The sequence below is a fragment of the Salmo trutta genome, chromosome 13 (genome assembly GCF_901001165.1).
Source record: "Salmo trutta chromosome 13, fSalTru1.1, whole genome shotgun sequence".
Taxonomy (NCBI): domain Eukaryota; kingdom Metazoa; phylum Chordata; class Actinopteri; order Salmoniformes; family Salmonidae; genus Salmo; species Salmo trutta.
Genome location: NC_042969.1, coordinates 18,729,281 through 18,738,701, shown reverse-complemented (window position 1 = coordinate 18,738,701; position 9,421 = coordinate 18,729,281).

Below are 9,421 nucleotides of genomic sequence, written 5' to 3'. Positions count from 1 at the left end.
GTGTAATTTTGACCCTATTCATCGGTTCTGACAGAGGAAAGAGGAAGAGCCTCATCAAAGTCTCACTTCTTCATTATATGAACAGCCAGTGGTGACCCGTAATTCAGAGCAGGTGGGACACCTGTTTTTAGTCCATCTGTTCATCTAGCTTTTTTTGTTGTTGCCTGTTTTACATGTTATTTTGGTATTAATACGTGTTACATATCAGTTTGCAAACAATGTAAAAATTAAGAGTCAATGACTTAATAAAGTCGCATACAAACATTTTCTTGAGAAAGGCAGCTCCAAAATGCAGGTGTTTCAGCCTAGCTCAGGGCTTTCTGTGGTGGAAAATACGGAGCGCAGGGGTTGGTGAAGTTTTCTAGTTGCGCCTTGATTGGCTCAGTGTTCTGTCACTCATAGGGACACTAGATCACTGCAAAATGGAAAATTCAAGCCCCTTGAGTGCTGCCATAGAGTTACATTAGAAGTGCCCTTCCAAGAAGGCTCAAGGTCATTGGCCACAGGTGAAATAACATCAAATCACGTTATATGTACCGTAACTGTAAGGGGGTGTTTGTTTAGAGTGTTTCGGGGTTTGTTGGGCTATGTTCTGTTTTGAGAGGGGTGTTTGTTTAGAGTGTTTCGGGGTTTGTTGGGCTATGTTCTAGTATGTCTATTTCTATGTGGTGTTTGTTGGGTTGACCTTCAATTGGAAGCAGCTGCTCCTAGTTGCTTCTAATTGAGGGTCCTATTTAAGAGGGATGTGTTTCTATGGGATTTTGTGGGTAGTTGTTTCTTGTTTAGCTGTGTGCCTGACAAGACTGTTATTGTCGTTATTGTTGTATACTTTTGTTTTGGTTTTCCTTCTTTCTGCCTATTAAAAAGAAGATGAGTATACATATTCCCGCTGCGTTTTGGTCTAATCCTTACGACACCCGTGACAGTAGCATTGATTGGATTGATCATGTCAACATCATACTTTCAAAATCTTAGCTAGCAATCATCATCATGAATCAAGTGGACAATCTACTGGCAAATCCTTTTCAAACCTTGTCATATGAAGAGAAAATATGAAGAGAAATTATAGATAAAATGTATCGGCGCTCATCACAAATTCAACAATGAGTGGTTTGGAAGGAATCAGTGGCTAATTGCAAGCGTTCCAAAGCAATCACTAGCCAGCTATTCAGTGGAGTGGGTGTGTGGTCCAAGTCTGGGTTTAAGGGTCTCTTTTCCTAGCTTAAACGTATAAACATTCAACATTGGCCATGCTGTCAATCCAGCATGACTTCTGCCACGTTCAAAACAACTGGAAAGTCAGAATTGGGAAATCTCAGACTTCAGTGAGTTCAGGAAAACTGGGAACTCTGAAATCGTGACGTCAGTGATCTTCAGGTCGGAGCTCTGGAAAGAGGCCCGAGTTCCCAAAACGTATTTTCCCAGTCGGAGCACCATTAATCCAGAGAATGACAGACTTTGATGACAAAATTTTCCCACCAAGGACCGCTGCGCTACCTTCCTGCTCAAGTGAGCACAGCACAACAAGATGAGTCCAAAAATGTATTGTATGCTGCTGCATAAATTATGGAATATGCCAGGGAGATATGTATACTGTAGCTAAGAAAGTAATACTAAGTGTATGTTGTGTAGTGAGCTGTTAATTTGGTCCCTTTCCCCCTCATCATTTAGCCTACTGTTCTGACTTGGTGGTGCACATGTAGCCTATAGCCTGTTCTAGAGAAATGTCATCATGGAATATTGTAAGAGCTTCCATTGTCTGCTTATATGTTCCCTTTTGTAATGAACACTAGGGGAGACAGAGAGCTGGTTTCAAGTGCACGGCGCAGCAGGTGTTTATTGCAAAGGACCACAGGAGGAGGCAGGTAGCTGTGTCCAGGGGCAGGCAGAAGGTCATACACAGGGGGTCCCAAAGGGCGACAGTACAGGCAGGGAAAAGGCTAGTAACGTAGTCCGGGAGATCAGGCAATAGGTATATAACAGGAAATCCGAGGCAAAAAAAGGCAAAAAGGCGTCATTAGTGAGGCAGGCAAAAACTATCATACACGGGAGAAGAAAATCACTGGGAAAACCAGAACTCTGAAAGACGTGTGTCACAAAACAAGCAATACCTCATAGTGATGGGGTGCAAGAACTGAACTACACAGTGTGTGTAAATGACATACAGGTGTGTGAACAGGTGATCAAAATTCAGGTGATTGGGATTTGGAGAGTGAGAAGCAGACGTTACAAAAACATGTTAAATCAATAACAGAAGGACTCACTACGGCAAATGCACACCGTTTAGTTGTTGGGTTGTTCATGTATATTTCATAAAAATATGTACAGAAATATGGGAACGCTAGATACAATTAGTTACAGTAACAAATGAAGCAACAAATCTTTAATACTTTGTATAAAGACCAACCCTTCACAACCTGGCCTACATCGAAGAATCTCTCTCATTGGTCAAGCTGTATTCCAGCACACACAGTCTCCTCCCGCCCCTCAGGTCTGTCTCTCTCTGTGGTTGGTCTGGAACCCTTCAATACTACTACCTGTCCATACCCCACCTCCTCTGGAACCTCCCTGTGTTTCTCCATCTTCTTTAGAATATTGATGTCAGCATATTCCAGTTCTGGACTCATCAGCATCTGTGGGGCGATGCGACATGAGTGTTTGGGGAAAAAAAGGGTAGGATCCTGCACAGATCGTTTGTTGACATTTAACATTTGGGGGTATGTTAGTAGCCTACAGAAGCACTATGGTTGGAGTGTGGGTATAGAAGCTATAGATCCCTACTGTATCAAAGGTCATCCAATGTCATGAGAGGAGTTAGAAATAGCATCCAATCACCTAAGGTACTTCACATACACTTGGCCTATCTGTAGATCTGGAAATAGCCCCATTGAAACGTATCTAGGCAGTCCTAAGGTGAGCTACAACACTGACACAACAGTCACATGAGCTGACTGAATGTGGTAACCATCTGTGTATTGTATATAGTAATCTTTGAGGTTTACTAGATTTGCTAGACTGTCACAGAGTTGGTATGGTTTGGTATGGTTTGGTTTGGTTGATATGGTATGGTATGGTAAGGTATGGTTTGGTTTGGTATGTATGGTTTGGTATCCAATAGTTTGGTACGGTATGCTATGGTTTGGTATGGTTTGATATGGTTTGGTTTGGTATGGTTGGTAAGGTTTGGTTTGGTTTGATATGGTTTGGTATGGTTGGTATGGTATGGTTTGGTATGCAATGGTTTGGTATGGTTTGCTATGGTTTGGTTTGATATGGTATGGTATGGTTGGTTTGATATGGTATGGTGCGGCCCTGTTTATAGCTGATGAGGACCCCCTGACTGAATTCAGGCCACCGTTACCAGGCAACTGTCAGAACTTCTACCGAAGTCGATGCCCCTCCTTGCTCGGGTGGTGCTCGGCGGTCGACGTCACCGGTCTTCTAGCCATCATTGATCAGTTTTTCATTTTCCATTGGTCTTGTCTTGTCTTCCTACACACCTGTTTCCAATCCCATTAATTACATGTTGTGTATTTAACCCTCTGTTTCCCCTCATGTCCTTGTTGGTGATTGTTTGTGATGTTATGTTACGTGTGTTTTTGTATCGGTGTGCGACGGGTATATTTTACCCATGTTATTTTCTACTTTGGTTTTGGAGTTAGTTTTTTCCTTAAATACTCCAGATTAACCAATTTGGTTTCTCCTGCACCTGACTTCCCTGCCACCTACATACACGATTATGACAGCAACAACACCCACAGAGCACAACAACAGCACTCATCTACAGGTGGTAACACAGAAGCACATATAGCATGCTGACCACTTCCTTTTTGAGAACATAAGTCTAGCATCCTAAACTGAAAGTCTAAGTTATTCTTAAACTCCTACTGGCTGTTTGCATGGCTTTTAAGCCCCTTATACATATAGTGTTGTGTTATATAGTGGGATTGAAAAATATTATTTGATCTACACAAAATACTCCATAATGTCAAAGTGAAAAGAACATTTTACATAATTTTTTTTTCAAATTAATAAAAATGTAATAACTAAAATAGCCACTGTGTAAGTATTCATCCCCTTTGTTTAGGCAAGCCTAAATTAGTTCAGAAGTAAAATGTGGCTTAACAAATCACATATTAAGTTAAATGGACTGACATAATAGGTGTTGACATGATTTGTAAATGACTTCCCCTTCCTCTGTCCCCCATACAGTCAAGTATTGGATTTCAAGCACAGATTCAACTACAAAGACCAGGGACTTTTTCGAAAGCCTCATAAAGACAGGCAGTGATTGGTACATGGGTAACAATAACAAATCAGACATTGAATATATCTTTAAGAATGGTCAAGTTAATAATTATGCTGTGGATGATGCATTAAACCACCCAGACACATCAAAGATGCAGTAGTTATTTTGAACTGAGCTGCAGGACATAGGCTTTCAACAAATTGACAGGAGTTTCATGCTTTTTATATCTGGGTGTGGATTCATCTTTTTTTTATGTTCTTCCACTTTGACATTAGAGTATTTTGTTTAGATCATTGACCAAAAATTACAATGAAATCCATTTTAATCCCACTTTCTAACACAATAAAATGTGCAGAAATCCAAGGGGATGTAGACCTTCTATAGGCACTTGTAAATCTACATGAATGCACATGTGCTGTGTCTCAGCATATTGTACTCTCCTATGTTACATAATTTGTTTCAATTTGACAGTATTTCCAGCCATTTAAGGAAATGGTTACTAGGTCTAAGGAAGTAGTACATATGATCTCTGCATGGAGATGTTGATGGTTTACCTGGCAGTATCATGGCTACTTTGTTCTGCTGCACCTTATTCCATTTGTTTTGTAATTTTAATAGATAGGGGAAAATAAAATCAATCAATCAATCAAATGAATTTATAAATCCACCTTCAAGAAGAAAAAATAATAACATCTAATGCGAGTTTTTGCCTGAGAAATGTGGAGTGGTACGAGTTCCATTCAACTATGGCTCTATATAAAACTGTAGATTTAAGGCGATTTTTCCTTGCCTTGGGCTCATAGATGCCCTGAATTTACTTGTCTGTTTTGGTGGTTATGCGTGTTGCTAGTATGTACTAAATGGCCTGAAAAATACAGTTTGTTTTTTTAAATATAACATTCCTGAAGAAAATCAGAAGACTGGATAGTCATTTATTTTCATTGTGAAGCCATCAGAGATTCGGATGAATTTGGATAATATTGATACGGCTAGAGCAATGAAGAGCTAATCTGGCAGACGTATTGAGCGATTTTGATCTTTTTTATATCTTTCCTTGCTGCAGAAACTTCCTGTCATCCATACTCTTTAACCAATCATCTGTAATTTGTACTTGTAGAATGCCCTTCTTTGTATGCATGTTAGAAACCCGATATCAGACCATTACATGAGAAATAATCCTTGAAATAATCCTCTTCTTGAACTGCACTGTTGGTTAAGGGCTTGTAAGTAAGCATTTCATGGTAAAGTCTACACTTGTATTCGGCGCATTTGACAAATAAAGTTTGATTTGATTTGTACAGACACAATTTTTTTCCAATAATTTTCTTAACACAGGCAGCAAGCTTATAGGACGACTATTAGGACCAGTGAATGCAGATGTTTTATCCTTAGGTAGTGGAATAACCTTTGACTCTTTCCAGACTTCTGGGCACACTCTATACATCGAGCACTTATTACAAATATGAGAGATTGGGGTAGATATTTGGTCAGCTGTAACTCTAAACAATTTGCCATCAAGATGATCTGTACCAGGTGACTTGCCATCCAAAAGAGACAACAGAATCCTTTCTACCTCTCCATTTCTACTTGGTGAAATTCGAACATGCATTGTCTCTCTCTCCTTCATGATACAATCTTTTATATGGGTATATGACATGGAGCCATCAGTTGTAATCATAGCATTCCTAAACTTGTCCACTTTGACTGTAACATATTCATTAAAGTAGTTTGCGATGTCATGTGGTTTTGTAATAAATACACCCTCTTATTCAACAAAAGAGGTAGATGTTTGAATTCCTACCCATAATAGCATTCAACATTCTCCACAGTTTTTTCCCATCACCTTAACTTCATCAATTTTGTGCTGATAGAATCCCTTCTTCTTTCCTTTGTTTAGCTTGATCGCAAGATTTCTTAATTTACAATAACTTTGCTTATCAAACAGAGTAACAGATTTATCTGCTGCTTTTTTGGCATCATAACGTTGAATCATTGCATTTCTTAGCTCATCAATGCATGGGGCACCGTTTGACCTCACAGTGTATTTTACCTTAGGGCCTTTGGTATTGTAGTTTTCCTAGTGAGTGCAACCAAGTTATCATGACTACAACCTAGTGCCACTGATACAGCTTTAGAACAATGTTCAGCCATGTTAGTAAAAATGTGATCGATACAAGTTGATGATGTGATATTGGACCTTTGGCTGAGGAAAGAGAGAGAGAGAGTGTTTACAGAACACATGTTGAAGGGGCTGTGTTGTCTACCATCACTCACTTCCGGAAGTTTACTCGAAAGACAAGTGAACGATCCCTTCACTTCATTTTGTTATAACTTATTTGGTCTGACAGACGTTCGCGTGACAACCAGAATGCATTGTATGATGTCAACAAGCATGGCGCGGCACATAGCTGACAATTAGCTTAGCAATAGCTCATTGTTATCAGTACAACCTTGAAAAAATTATTTTACACACATCATATGTGTCCATTACAATCTACGCAAGAATCGGAATGCATGAATTTTTTGTTTAATTTACCTTAATTTAACTGTTCTGACTGGAGATGCACAAATGTCTGCCTACTTGATCTGGAGAAACACTGGGTAGTGCTTGGGCTCTCATCGAAGAGAAGTTTGTCCGGCTCAGTAATGATATTTGGAACTCAAGCATGAAAAGGTTAATATGGCATGTAGATTATTTGAAATGATGAGTGCATCTTACAGTCACCTTTTATGTTATTTATGAAAATACTTTTCATTCAAATCATATGGTTGGGTTTCAATACTTAAAAACCAAATGGTAGGTCCATGTAGTCACAACAATACAGTAGATGGATGTTGGATAAATTGTGATTTTATTGAATGGCCCAAATTTGGAGCAGAGTTTTGTTTATTTTTGTTGAGCGAGGAGCAGTTATTAGCGGAGCAATGAGCAAGATTTTGGACTGCTCAACTCTGTTCACATACTCTGTTTTGTGGCAAGCAACACTGAACCATGCATAAGAGCACCAGCTGTTCCGTAGCAATGTGAGTGAGACCTTTGAAACAGGTTAACATTCAGGGCCAGACGGATTACCAGGGTGCATACTCAGAGCATGTGCTGACCAGCTCGCAAGTGTCTTCACTGACATTTTCAACCTCTCCCTGACCGAGTCATTAATATCTACATGTTTCAAGCAGACCACCACAGTCCCTGTGCCCAAGAACGCAAAGGTAACCTGTCTAAATCACTATCGACTCATAATACTGGTCATGGCTCACATCAACACCATCATCCCAGACACCCTGTACAGTACACACTCCAATTCACATACCACCACAACAGATCCACAGATGACACAATATCTATTGCACTCCACACTGCCCTTTCCCACTTGGACATAAAGGACCACCTATGTGAGAATATTTTTCATTGACTACAGCTCAGCGTTCAACACCATACTGCTCTCCAAGCTCATCACTAAGCTAAGGACCCTTGCACTGAACACCTCCCTCTGCAACTGGATCCTGGACTTCCTGACGGGCTGACCCAGATGGTGAGGATAGGCAACAACAAATCCGCCACATTGACCCTCAACACAGGGGCCCCGCGTGGCCGCCCATGACTCCAAAACCATCATTAAGTTTGACGACGACGCGACAGCGGTAGGTCTGATCACCGACAACGATGAAACGGCCTATAGGTAAGAGGACAGAGATGTGGCAGTGTGGTGCCAGTGTGGTGCCAATGTAGTACATGGGGATGTTTCAAACATACTACTCAGCATTAAGTGTCCCGCTTGCGTAGACTCATTAGCTAGCTTTGAGGTGGCACGATTGGCTAATATGCTTGAGGGAGGACAGTCGAGTGTTGGTGAGGAAAATGTCCAGAGGTCGTGCCGGGTATGGGCCGAATCGGGAGGAAGTGGTACTCGGTACTGTACTTTTCTATTATTTCTCTATTTTGTTTCTCTCTGCATTGTTGGGAAGGGCCCATATGCATTTCACTGTTAGTCTACACCTGTTGTTTACGAAGCATGTGACGAATACAATTGATTTGATTTGTGAGGGAGAACTTCATTTTAAGAAAGTGTTCATGCTGTTTATTTGTCATGAGAAAAGTCTTCAAATGCAATTTGGTGCCCTATCCTTTGAAAATGTATTAATGGTATTGCTAATTCATATCTCGCAACTTAATGTTTTTTTATATTTAAATGCCAATACCACATAAATATGTATTAGAAGTCAATGAATGAATACAATGAAAGAGCAAAGGACTTTGTGCTTTCTTGAAAAGGGTACATATATTTTTTTTCCATTCCAGTTTCTTGTCAAGAATCACTCTCTACCAGGCACTAATCACATCAGACCACAGAACTGGTTACGTGAGATGTGGTCTATGACATTGTGATGTTTGACTGACTACACCTCAACATTGGTTCTTCATGAAGAGAAGTGTTAGTCTGTGTGATAACATTTCTTTCAGTGGGCCCATAGAAAAGTCAGAAAACCCTGCACATTGTCACTTAGTTTATTGTGCTTTAAACAAACAGTAGTAGATAATGAAAAATGAGGTCCAGAATGTTTCAAACAGTATTAGATAATGAGAAATTAGGTCCAGCATGTTCAAAAGGTAATAGATAATGAGAAATGAGGTTCTAATGTTTTAAAAGTTGCTTGCTTTTATTTCTGTACATTAAAAATCACACAAATACATCAAATTAAAACATCATCTAAGATGATGCCGAAGAAGATGGCTGATGTTTTAAATGCTCCTAACCAGCTGTGCTATTTTGTTAGTTTGTGTTGTTTTTAACATTTTTTTTACTTATTTTGTACATAATGTTGCTGCTACCGTCTCTTATGACCAAAAAGAGCTTCTGGATATCAGAACAGCGATTACTCACCATGAACTATTTACCACCACAGACCGATGCTGGCACTAAGTGGCCAGGGACTTTAATACAGGCAAACTTAAATCGGTTTTACCACATTTTTACCAGCAAGTCAAATGTGCAACCAGAGGAAAAACAACTCTAGACCACCTTTCCTCCCCACACAGAGATCCATAAAAATCTTTCCCCCGCCCTCCATATGGCAAATCTGACCATAATTCTATCCTCCTGATTCCTGCTTACAAGAAAAAACTAAAGCAGGAAGTACCTGTCACATTCGTTGAAATAATGATCGGACCAA